This window comes from Balaenoptera physalus (genome assembly GCF_965194825.1).
Source record: "Balaenoptera physalus genome assembly, chromosome: 9".
Taxonomy (NCBI): domain Eukaryota; kingdom Metazoa; phylum Chordata; class Mammalia; order Artiodactyla; family Balaenopteridae; genus Balaenoptera; species Balaenoptera physalus.
In genome coordinates, this window is record NC_138888.1 from 52848829 (window position 1) to 52862269 (window position 13441).

The 13441-nt window shown below is 46.3% G+C and overlaps 1 long non-coding RNA gene across 1 annotated transcript in view; it reads left to right on the forward strand.

The window, feature by feature from the left end:
• Positions 1 to 705: 705 nt before the first annotated feature.
• LOC309667194 overlaps positions 706 to 13441 on the forward strand; it is a 37995-nt gene continuing 25259 nt past the window's right edge. The window contains exon 1 of the long non-coding RNA XR_014267607.1: positions 706 to 7624. This is a non-coding gene — a long non-coding RNA (uncharacterized lncRNA). The remainder of the gene's footprint in view (positions 7625 to 13441) is intronic.

The following is a 13441-nucleotide window of genomic DNA, read 5'->3' on the forward strand; positions in this document are numbered from 1 at the left end:
TTTGTCTTTCTCTGTCTGGTGTTCTTCACTTCATATGATAATCTCTAGTGGACTGTATTTCTTTGACCACCACACCACTCTGTGACTGAACCATGAGGATTCTGGCTTTGTACAGGTTATCCATGAAAAATATTCCTGTGTCCCCTCCTTTTCTAAGGCTTTCTACTACTTAGCTCCAATTCAGGGGCACAATATTATGATCACACAGCTTCATGATTTGGCTGTTCTGAGGTAGGTCACAGTCCTTTGGATGTGTCTACAGTAACTGTAGACATAGTTCATCTCTAACTAATCTGATGAATCTGAGAAGAACTGTTTTATTACCATGGGTGAGGAACTTTCTTTTTTTTTTTTTTTTTTTGGCCGTGAGGTGAAGCTTATGGGATCCTAGTTACCCTACCAGGGATTAAATCCAGGCCGCCTGCAGTGGAAGTGCAGAGTCCTAACCACTGGACCACCAGGGAATTCCCTGGTGAGAAACTTTCTAATCAGAGTTTATTTAAATAGTGAGGATCTGTGGAACTTATTCCAAATGTATTGACTGGAATATTTGTTAGATCAGTTTCAAAATATTCCAGGTTTGTTCCATCCTCTTGTCTAGAAAATCCTCTGAGGATCACACCTGTCTTGCAGAAATGTAGTCAAAACAATTTTTTTAGAGGGAACAGTGTCCCTCTGGTGTCCTTCCAACTTGTTTTTTTTTTTTTTAATTATTGTGAGAGAAATCTCCACTGCCATAAGCTGTCAGAAAGAGGTGGTGCTATATTTATCTGTAACAAATATCTTCAGCCATTTTTTTCCCTATGTATTTTACTAGAGAAGTTGTTTATATGATTTATCAGGTTCAAAAGTGCATTCTTAGGCCGTGTTCACCAGCGCAGCCTGTAAAGGGCGCTCATGGCGTCCAGGAGATGTGTGTGCTTCCCTGAACTGCCAAAAGCCTCGGAACTGGGACTTGTCTCTCATCTTTATGGAATGGTGCACTCTTTTTTTTTTTTTTTTTTTAAAGGAATACCTTATATTCTGAGATTATATCCTTCCTTTTTTTTTTTTTTTAGTCCTAGAACATTTCTTTATTATTTATTTATTTATGGCTGTGTTGGGTCTTCATTTCTGTGCTTGGGCTTTCTCCAGTTGTGGCAAGTGGGGGCCACTCTTCATCGCAGTGCGCGGGCCTCTCACTATCGCGGCCTCTCCCGTTGCGGAGCACAGGCTCCAGACGCGCAGGCTCAGTAGCTGCGGCTCACGGGCCCAGTTGCTCCGCGGCATGTGGGATCTTCCCAGACCAGGGCTCGAACCCGTGTCCCCTGCATTGGCAGGCAGATTCTCAACCACTGCGCCACCAGGGAAGCCCTGGAATGGTGCACTCTTAATCTGGGGGCGACCAACTAACAGTTTATGTTCATCTGGTTTTTCCTCTTTTTCACTGTTCAGGTGTTTGTTACCCCAGCAAGAAGTTTGTGAAAGACAAGTTTTAAGTGATCGACAAACTAAAGGCTGATTTTTGGTAGTTAGAGTTTCCTTGGTTCTTTTTAGAACCGAAAATTAGAACTTGCCTGTATTTCCTACCTTTTTCTCTACACCATTTTAATCATTTAACTGATTTTTATGTACACAAGGCCTCATGTTCCAACTCTCTGGCTTCCCCCTTTATCCAAAGCATTTTTTCCCTTCCAAACTGCCCAGCTCATCTCTTGGACCGTGAAATATAGCTGGGGTTATGCTAAATTTGTACCAGTCCTACAGAGGTCACCTAATCCGGGAGGACTTCCCTGATTACCTTGGGTTGGGTGGCATGGAGTGGGCTTTCCTCAAAACTGTTTAGATGCTTACGTTGTATTTCTTATGTGGCTTAATTCCACTTCCAGGGTGTTGGGACCTGCATGTGGGCTCCCACTGGGAAGCACCATCAAGGTCATCAAAGTTGAAACTGACTTTGGTAGGAGTTTGGGCTATGGGTTCCTGTCAAGATCCCAGGAGGTGCCAGGGTCCATAGGCAGACTGAGGTCCAGGTACCAGGGTGCACACAGATGAATGTGACATCTTGGGACCCCTCCTAAGGCCGGAATCTGAGTCAGGGCCTCAGAATCTAGAGCTTCAAGTTTGAGAGAGAGAGTGAAAGTGAAAGAAGACTGGGGTCAAGGCTAGGGTGGGAGGAAGGAAAATGCCTAAGCAAATTTGTTGAACCATAGCTAATGTGTGCTTGAGTCCAGGTGGGGCATAGCACGTGGAGCAGACATACCTGAGAGGTAAACCATACATAATTTGTCCAGTAAATGAATGATTAAGCATTCGTAAAGACGCTTCCTGTTTGAGGAACAGGCAGGATATTTGAGTGTCAGAGTAGAAGGGCCCAGTGTTACGTAGGATTTGTTGTTCAGGGTAGAGAATATATATTTTCATGCATCTCCACAGGGCGTTTTTATTTCTTGCTCATTTTCCACCACTCCAATCAGTATACAGTTAACGCTTGATCTTCCGTTCAATCAACAAATTCCAAGTTCCGTCAGTTAGAGCTTCTCTGAGAGGTAATCAATACGGAAATCTGTGTCAGTCATGGGTTGATCAAAGATGCAGAAGCGCTGGAGGAATGTGGAACAGTGGGGACAGGGGTCCTGTCTTTGCACTTGGTTGAGCTGAGGGAGCTGCCTGTGCGTACCTCTGGCCCTGCATCTAGGGTTAAGGCTGAAGTTGCTATGGGTCAACGAGATGGGCCGTTGAGAAGGGAGCTGGGGGTGGATAAGAACAGACAGACACAGCAAAGACACACTGGGACCTCCATCTGTCTCTCATCATCCCCAACCTTCATTACGAGGTGACCTGAAGGAGAAGCTGGCTCTCTTTGCGACAGATCTGCACTCGTACCCGGCCTAGGACTCAGAGAAACTGACCGAGGAGATCTGGCAGGAGCTGGAGGAACCGTGGACTGGGTGTTTCCTCGCGCTAACAAGCCAAGCCAGCAAGTCAGTGACAATATTTACAAGCGACCGCGGTGCCGCTGCTCTGCAGGTACCTCCAGGAAGTGAGAACATGGCCACTGCTTTACTGCCACCTTCCAAATCTGATGCAAAACATCGCCTGCGGCCAATGCAAACCTGGAACTCTACAGACAAGGGAATTCGTGGAAACGTAGTTTCACTGCAGCTCAGTTCACATGGTACAAAGCCACTACAGTCTAGGCCTCGTCAACTTGGCATTCACATACGCTTCTTCTACTCCTGTTTTGCTTCCAAATAAAGACAATAGCAACGTTGTGTTTTTGCCTAACATGGTGCAGTTATTCTTGGACCACCTAAAACATGCTACCCTCTCCTGTAAAGAGGTTCTAGAGTCCTTGTATCTCCCTTTGGGTGACATTAATTCCTGTCCTAGCAAAGTCACACTCCCCTGTTGCTATTCTGTGACTTGAATACTAGAGTATACAGTTAATTACCACGAACACATCTTATGTTACACGGGAGGGGAATGAGAGAGGATCTTCTTTAGACAATCAAACATTTTTGACCAAAGCTAGACTCAGTAAAACCTGTATATTTTGAATGAGATTATGGATGTGCTAAACTGATGACATAGTCCCTGAGCTTAAGTTGGCTATATCCATCCCTTTTTAATGCTGTTGAATTTATCCTGAGATGAGTGGGACTCCTAGCCAAGCCTAAACTTGTGATTCTGCAATTTAGCCTGGTGGTAACTGATGAACTTGTATGCAGTGAACCCCCCCAGGCATCTATTTACCTAGAGGATCTGAACACTGTGATGAAGGAGCTTTGAACAGAGGCCCCTGGGGGACAGAGGTGGAGACATAGGGAGGAAAGGCAGTGCCTGCCCAGGCCAGCACTGGGGCTTAGAGCTGACCTCCAAAGACAAGGGAACGGCAGTCAGAAGGGTTAGAGGGTGTATCATTCTGGCAGAGGCAATCTTGCTCTGGTACCCTGCTGGCAAACTGCGACACAGCTGGAGAATGGGCAGTCTTTCCATCTCTTAGAGATCATCCTGGGTAAATGACACATTACATGGCCTCAGTTGGCATATCTAAGGTTCGTAGGCTTTGGGTATTCCTGGAAGCAGGAGGGCATGGACTTGCGGACAGCAATGGCAGAGGGGACATCACTGGGCCTCCTCCAGAGGGCCTGTAGGAAGTGACGGTATCAAGCATGCTGGTGTGGGGAAACATATGTGAGGTTTCTCTGTGAGACATCTCCTCGGGACTCAAAAATAAATGGGGCCAGAGGTTAAGAATGGGGCAAGGAGGGAGGTGGAGTAGCACAAGCATCTTTGTGGAGATGGAACAGTTCTATATCTTGATTCTGGTGGTTGTTACATGAATCTACACAGGTGGTAACATTGCACAGAACTACACACACACACACACGAGTACATGTAAAATTGATGAAATCTGTGGATTGTAGCAATATCAATGTCCTGGTTTTATACAAGATGTTACCACTAAGGAAAACTAAGTGTACACAGGAGCTTTCTGAGCTATTTTTGCAACTTCCTATGAATCTATAATTATTTCAAAATAAAAAGCTGGGACTTCCCTGGTGGCGCAAGTGGTTAAGAATCCGCCTGCTAATGCAGGGGACACGGGTTCGAGCCCTGGTCCAGGAAGATCCCACATGCCGCAGAGCAGCTAAGCCTGTGCACCACAACTACTGAATCTGTGCTCTAGAGCCCACGAGCCACAACAACTGAGCCCACGTGCCACAACTACTGAAGCCTGCGTGCCTGGAACCTGTGCTTGGCAACAAGAGAAGCCACCGCAATGAGAAGCCTGCGCACCGCAATGAAGAGTAGCCCCCACTCGCTGCAACTAGAGAAAGCCCACGTGCATCGAGGAAGACCCAACGCAGCCAAAAATAAATAAATAAATAGATTAATTAATTTTTAAAAAGTACATTACAAAAACTGGGAGGTATAATTGAACCAGAATATTTAGGACTGGGCCTGGGCATCAGTGTTTCTTGTTTTAAAAGCTTACCAGATTATTCCAATTGAAGCAAGATTGAGAATCATTACTTTATTGTGGAAACCCTGTGGGTCAGATTTTTGGATTTTAGTAAGGACGTATGGTGCATATCCCGAATATTATTTTTAAATTTATTTATTCATTTATTTAATTTTTGGCGCATTGGGTCTTTGCTGCTGCACACGGGTTTTCTCTAGTTGCTGAGAGCGGGGGCTACTCTTCGTTGAGGTGCGCAGGCTTCTCACTGAGGTGGCTTCTCTTGTTGCGGAGCATGGGCTCTAGGCGCGCAGGCTTCAATAGTTGCAGCTCGCGGGCTCTAGAGCACAGGCTCGGTAGTTGTGGCGCACGGGCTTAGTTGGTCTGCAGCATGTGGGATCTTCCTGGACCAGGGCTCGAACCTATGTCCCCTGCATTGGCAGGCGGATTCTTAACCACTGCGCCACCCAGGAAGCCCCCGAATGTTATATAATATCTCTAGGTGATTCTGGGTCAGCACCCTGTAATCAAACATATTAATATTTCTTTAGCACAATGTATGACTATCCACACCAAGTGAGATAAGTAGGAACAACAGAAACTGATAGAGACTTTGCAGCAAGTGCCCAGTTCCTTCCTTTACGCTGGAAGGGTGGGGAAGGGAGGGAGGGAGGCAGAAAAGCTGTACTGCTGTAATTTGGGCAAAATTTTGCCTTGATTCTGTTTGGCCCACAGGTTGCTATGAGACCTCAGGAAATATGAGAGCTAATCAGAGAAGCACATACAGTTGTACATATAAAGATGTCTGTCCACATTAAAATTGGGAACAATTAGAAGCAATTTAAATATACAACTACATGAAAATGGTTATGTAGATTATGTTATAGATTTATTGTGGAATATTACACAAGTATAAATATTGTGTTTTAAAAGAATAACGGTATGGGAAATTCTCATTATTGAATATTCTGTGAAAACAGGTTTATTTTGATAAGTATAATTTTTAAGCAGACAAGATAGCAATAAATCTTTGTTAATAGTGAGTATCTATAGATGGTGAGCGTACAATTTCTATTTCCTATTTTATACTTTTTATTTTAAAATGTTCTACAATAAACAGGTTGACTTTTATCATTAGAAGTAAAAGAAATGTTGTTAGTTTTGAAGTATGCCAAGAAATGTTAGTGTATCAAAATATGCAGTCAGCTAAATTACAGTTGGTGATTTTCTAAGTTCTGCCTGAGGCTGTCAAAGTATTTAATTAATAGGTTATAAAAGTTCTTGGGAACACTACTTAATGTAAATCTGCATTGAAATGATAGTAATAGGGAAAATAACCAATCAGAATTTATTAGTCCTTCCAAAATACTTTTCTTGTGATAACTTTAATATCTATATATTGCAGAGTACAACTTAATTTGAAGTTTTTTGTTTTTTTTTTTTAATGTTTCTAGAACTTAAGGAAAACAATGTGTGTCCATTAGCCCAGGCAAAACCATAATAGTAATACAATTAATTTTTATTGCAAGCTAACTATATGCTAGGTACTTCCTTTTTTTTTCTTTTCTTTTCTTTTTTTTTTTCCTATTTAATCCTGACACCAGCCCTACAAAATAGATGTTATTATTATTTGTTTTACAGATAAAGAAACTGAGTCTCAGTGAAGTCAAGGTCACACATTTAGGCTGCCTGACTTTAGAGTCAGGGCTTCTAGCACAGCAGTCCTCAAGGAAAGAGGTTTAGGCTACACTGGCATGGGGAGTAAGGTAGAATATGAATTCTTCACGAAGAAGGGCTTCCGACCAAGGCCTGTGAGGAGTGGACGGAGCTTGAGGCAGGTTGAAGTTCTCTGTGGGAGAGCAGCTCTTGGAGCAGAGCTGGTGGGCAGGGCCTGTGTTAGGGCCCTAGCTTTTGGCTCCAGACAAGTTCCACCTCCTAAACGACGTGGGTTTACTTATCTGCACAAAGGAGAAAGTAAATTATTTACCTCATCGGGTGGTTTTTAGAATTGCATGAGGTAAAACAAAAGGTTTCCAAATCCTTCAACTTTCTGGAAATCATTTTTCTTTAATATCCGCATCAAGCGGCTCAAGCCTGCATCACCAATTACGTGCGGAATCTAGCTTCCTCCCAGCATGTTTGAAGATTCCCAGGGCATGTACATTCCTACGGCCTCCCTCTCCCTCTGGGTCCTGCTCAGAACAAGCCCTCAAGTGGCCCAGTGCTGTCTGGCTAGTCCAAGCTACCATCCTCTCTCTCCATTGCTTCCCTCCAGGCCAGACCTTGCTCCCCCATTTTGTTCTCCAAGCAACACATACCTCTGCTAATTAATGTGGGTAGGTGGTGTGAGTACATCTGGCTGCCTTTTATGGGAGATTTGGGAGTAGCAGAAGGGAATTACAGGTCTTCCCAACCTAGCATGAGAACATGCCAGTAAGTCAACACCAGACAAGTTTTTACAAGTTTCTAACAAGTTTCTAACAATCCTCCTTGTCTCTTCCCCAGGAAGCCCTGTCTCTCTTCGTCAGCCGTGTTCTTTCTTGAAGCTCTAGGGCCAATTCAGCAAATCTCCATCATTTTATTATGCCAGCTGGGTACAACTCCTTCATGTCCAGTTCCTGGGGACAAAGGGAGATGCATCAAGCCATTTTCTCTTCACTTTGGCCTGTGTGACCATGGGTGAGTTATGGAGACATTCTGAGTCTTCATTTACTTGTCTGCATGGGGGTGGGGGGAATAGTAATAGAATTTAACCCCCAGGATTATTGTAAAGATTCAGGGAACATAATTCACACAGCACGGGGATCAGAGCCCAGTGCCTGCTCGTCAGTATCATTTCTCTGACTTTATAGCTTCCGGAGACATTCAGTCTTGTCTCCTCCCCTGCCAAGTATTGAGTCCTGCCGCCCACCTCCTCCTGGTCAGAGGGGAGTGAGGACTGTCCATGGGGCCTTTACCTCTGCTGTGACTGTGGAGGCAGGAAAGAATCTGTGTGCCCTGAAACCAGCCAGGCCTGCCCCTGTCCAGGATGACAGGGAGAAAGTGAAAGGCACGATCACCGTGGTCCACTGCAGTTCAAGTGTTTGGATTTACAGTGACCTCACAGGAGATCACAGATGGTCACAAGGCCCTGAAACTTGAAGAAAGGGCTAATGAGGGTGACTCAAATGTTCGATTCATGATTTCCTTGGGAAAATACTGGGAGTGGGTGGAAGGAAATGGGATGGCGGTAAAGGAAGGGAACAGAATTTCAGCAGTAACATTTAAAGAGTCTATAACTACTGAAGTGTGTTGTGCATGAGATTTGGTGCTTAGGAGTAAACATACAGGCGTCGGGCAGGACCTCCATAGAAGCAGGAATGGATAGAGGAAGAGGAAAGTCCAGCCGCCTTGCTGAGACCCTGCACGTGCACCCGAGGCAGGGCAAAGGGCAGCAGAATCTGCTGGAGTTTCCTCGATCTTCAAACTCCACAGTAGGTTGGCCGTTTGAAGTCTGGCACACTCCTGGTGTCCTGCCCACCCCCTCCCTGACGCTGGGGTGCAGCCCCCTCTCCTCCCAGAGCCCCTTTCTCTCGGCTGCATCCCGATGGGTGGTGGATGGACCCGGCCGGTTCCCGCCCGTCTGCTCCACTGCATACTGCACTCCTTGGGCATTGGTTATCTGGGCACAACAAGTGTTTTGCAGTGTGCCTGGCACAGAGGGCCTGCCTGTGTGCCGTGGTGGAAGGAAAGGGCTCTCAGGGGCACCTTCTGTGGTCCAGAAGAACACAGAGCCAGCCCTATCTCTAGCTAATGGCCACTATGTTCCCTGAAGAAACAGGGTAGCAGGTCTGGAGGCCCCGTGTGGGGATGGAGCTTGGAAACTGGCTGGGAACTGAAATGGAGCTGCCCTGTTGTGCAGGGGACTTGGACAGGAAAGGGAAGAGATTCCCTTTTCTGGTGGGTGGAGTGTCTGGGGGGTCTGGGTTCTCCCACGCTGCTGGTGGAAGAAGGAAAGATGCTGCAGGGAGGACAAAATCCCATTCGGGACCAGGCGCTGCGCCCTCAAGCCCTACTTGACTTAGGAAGGGAGGAGGGAGAAAAAAAAGAAGGAAGAGGGGAAGAGGGAGGTGGAGACAGGAGGTGGAGGGAAAGAACCCTTCCTCCAAAAGCTCCCCCGGGGCTGGGCTGACTCATGAAGCTGCCCACCTGGGAGTAGGGGACCAGGAGAGGCCAGGGCAGGACCTTCCTCCCCTGGACAGGCTTAGAGCTGTGAGGCAGGCCAAAGAGGCAGGCTCTGGGCATCAGCAGGAGAATCAGCCCCTGCAAGAGAGAAGCAGCCTTGGCACGTGGGTGGGACCGTGCCTGGGATGAACCAAGGCAGGTGCAGCCTCTGAGCCATCTCTGAGCCCGTCCTGAATGCTGCAGGGGGTGAGGCGGTGCTTGGCTCCCAGGAATTTTATTAGTGGGTGCTCAGCCAAGACCAAGTGTGTATTTACTTGTTGTTGTTACCAGTAGGACGCGGCTCCCCTTCTCTGACTTTTACGCCTTTAGGTTAAAAGAACCTAGGGGATCACAGGATTCAAAATAAAAGTTGATTCATCTTTTCAGGTCAAAGAGTTACAAGTGTCAAAACTCTCAGGAGGGATCTGCCCGTGGCGTCATGACCACATTCCTCTACTGAAATCCCTCTTTGCAAGGAGAGTGGCATGTGTTATTTTTTCCAGCAGTGGAAATACAAATGATTCACTCTGGAAACCTTGGCTGTTTTACTGATAACTAATTTGTTTGCTGACAGTGATTACCCAGGAGCTGGGGTAGGGACCCAGATATCAAACTGCAAACATTATTAAGTTCCCTCTGTGTGCAGACTAAGTGCTTGGGGTGCTGCAAAAGAAGTAGGGGTGCAGACCTCATCCGGGAGAGTTTATAGGCTAATCAGAGAAAGAAGACAGAAAAAACAACACGATACACACAGCTGCAGCAGACAGGACCTGCGCCTCTCACACAAGCCATGGTGTGATTAGAATCGGGTCAAGACAGGGAGGAAGACTTCTTGAAGGAGGTGCTCCAGCCATGTTTTGGAAAAGAGAAACCAGGGTCAGGCAGGGAGAAAGGAGGAGAGAAAACAAGCATCAAAACTGCCCTTATGGTATTTTTTAATGTTGCTCTTGTTCTTATTGGTTGATTCAGAGCAGCCATAGTACATGAAGGATAAGGATATTTGATTTAAGAAATCAAACAGGATCTTCTAAAATTAGGTCAGAGTTTTTGCCCAAGAAGAGGTCAGACCCAGGTTTTGGAACTGTTTGGGAAATTGTTAGTTTTGGTCCCAGGACCTGATGCTTTAGTGGTTGGATAGGCCACGTGAATATTTGCTTTGTCTGCTCGTGCAAATTGTAGGTCTCCCAGATAAATAGCTCAGTAAGCCCAGCCTTCACTTCTCTGAAGGCGAGGATCTTGGACTGCCTTTGTGGGCAATGTGGAAGCACTGGAGGATTTGAAGCAGAGCAGTTAGATAATCATATCTGTATTTCAGAAAGATCATTCTATCGTCTGTTAGTATTATGTTTGGGTATGATTTTGAAATACCAGTAGTCTTTCTTCTCCTAATATCTTTCTTCACCCTCTCACCCACCACTCATCTTGCTCCTTCGAGCAAGGTTAGTCTGTGTTCATCACCTCAGTGAAGGATGCTCAACAGATATAAGGGTCTGTTTGCTGGCTTTTGAGTTTCTCAAGTCTAAGCCCGCGTGTGTGAAGGAAGGACTCGGACATATACCAGAGATTTGAGAGAGGACATGGTACCCCACTTGAAAGTCCCTGTCCCCAGTCCCTGAGGACTCTGGGGGAAGAGGGGGCACAGAGGGAAAGCAAGAACTGTATAGTCATTATGGGATGCTTGAAAGCAGGATTGTGTGTCCCAGGTGGATGGAAATGGAACCCCATGATAGAACCCACCGATTAGGTTGTGAGACTGCAGAGAGAGAGACCCGTTTCTTACTTCTAGGGTAGAGCCCTAGGAAAGTGGCAAGACCCTAAAGAAATGGATTTGGGGCATGTCTAGGCAGACAGGGCTGTAGAAACAGCCTCACAAAGTTCCCCATGCCACAGCATGGATTGAGAGCAAGGGACTGACCCCCATGCTGCTGAGAGGGGCGGGGCAGAGCAGAGTGGCTGGCTTTGAAAGGGCTTAGTGGGTAAGATGAGGGGCAGTTCAGCAGCCATCTGCATGAACGATGGCCAAGGTCAGATGAGGTGATGATGGTCTCAGCAGATGCCCTTGTGGACAGATGACTGAAGACTAGATGCCCGGCCTCACCACCCCCCCACAGCCCTTTGTGCCCTAGAACAAAGATATAACCCCAAACTGATAAAGTTTTGACTCCTCTCGTGAAATGAGGGCTAAAGTAGAGATTAAGTTGGGTTATAGAAAAGTAAAGAAACATTTACGTATCTGTAGACTAAGGTTTGTGCCTGCTACTGTCTGCTGTTAAATGATAAAGATTTTCTTCCAGTTAATTTACCTGGAGTTCTAATTGACTTTCTAAGGAATTTTGGAGAGAATTTTTAATGTCACAGCTTTTCGTTCTGATCCTGTGTTTTGGGCTCAACGTTGCCTTCTTATAACTCCTGAGAATGTTGAAAAGCAATTGTTAGAGTAGCCCAAGTTTATGTGAAGAGTAACCACAGCAGAGAGTTGGAAAATCAGCATGTAGTAGGTCCTGGCCAGGCCAGCTCATAAGCCCCTAAGTGGATGTAAATAGAAAATTCTTAGGTCCTGTAAAATAAGTGCAGGTAAAGGGAAGTTGCTTAACGTGGCGCACTGGCACAGGAAAAAAGAGAGATTGCTTACATATTGTAGAGTAAATATTTTATAATCCCAAACCTGGACATAGACCTGGGGTATGTGGCTTGTTGAGTGGCAGAATTATTGCTTGATACTGTGATATAAATCATCTCTGGGGGCTGGCATGCCCCTTCAGGGGGATGCGGGGGGAAACCAGGGAGCCCCTTGGTCCTGGGCTCCTGGCACCAGGTCCACTCCTCACGCCAGGGGCTGCGCTCACAGCACCATCCTAGGCTTATCCAGCTGGGGAACAAAGGGGGACCCTGGGAGGCTGGCTGTTGTGTTGTATATGTGGTCATTCATTTTTAAATACCCTGGCATGAGTAACGGTGATATGTGCATGAACAAGTAAATCCTAGTCTGTTTTAACTCTTCAGGGTGGGTTAATTAGTGGGTAAAGCAAGCAAATCAATTCTAGTCTCTCAACAATTTAAGTTGCCTTATTTGCATAAAAGTGTTCAAAGTAATTCTTTTTTTTTTTTTTAGAGAAGTAATTCTTGATTTAGTAGAACCCCCAGATTTTTTGGTATGTGTATATAATAGGACTAATTGCCTTGTGTGAATAAGGGTTAAAAATCAGCAAGCCCAATAACTGTGCCTTGAGCTTAGGGCCCGCTGGTGTGGTGTCTCCAGGGATAGGACGACTCTCACCCTCCCCCCACCATCTAACCACAGGAGCCTGGTCTGTGAGTTTGCTTCAAAAAACATGCCTCCAACCGAGGTTTACAGACGGGGGCAAGAGTGCAGATGGAGACCCACATACCATATGTCCAAATATTTAAAAGCTGCAAATCTAGCCTAGAAACTATAATATAGAATATGTTCTATCCTTTTGCCTTGAAAAATACCTCTTCAGAGGGACCTGGAATGCCGAGTCTGAATGTAGCATCCTCAGACCCCTCAGAGTTCCACCTGCTGCACCCGGGCTGCCCCTTCTCTGCCCACCCCCAGCTCTATCTCACACCCCAGCTCTCTGTGAAGAGCTGTCTCCCGGCCTTTCCTCAGGCCTAGGGGTGTGGCACAGCCATGGGCCAGTCCATCCTCAGAACTCAGAGCCCGAGGAGAGGCCTATGCAGGCTTTGGAGATGATTTCAGGACCCTTGGGCAGGGAACTCTGGGATCCCAGGTACCAAAGGGTGGTCTAGAAGGTGAGGTATGAGCTCTGGGTAGACACATTCCCTGGGCCCTGTGACTCATTGCCCTGTGTGGAGAGGGTGCCTGAGGAGGGCCAGAGAGTTACCCCTTGAAGGACAAGGCTGAGAACAGCAAGCCTTCGTGCCTGGGTGTTTCTGCTGATTTTTTTGTGGGAGTGGGAGGGGTGCAGGAAGAAAAGAGAGAAATATCTTTTGAACCACAAATGAGATTTGTTAGATTAATTTTGTCTGCTATCTAACAAAGTTCCCTGCGTTTGATGGGATTTGGTGTGAGCTGAGACTCGCATTTATTGCAACAACCCGATTTGGCAGCAAGCTTGTTGGGGTGGAGATGTGCAGGCCCCACTTGTGTCCGACCGTAGCAGGCTATTGATATTTTCTATGGTTATGGGATCCTAACTTCCAGACGCAGAACCAACCATGGCCTGAGAGTCCCGTTTGCACCTGCTCACGCCCACACTGGATTTAGCGTGTGCTGAACGAGTTCGTGTATGGTCAGGTCATTCAAGATGG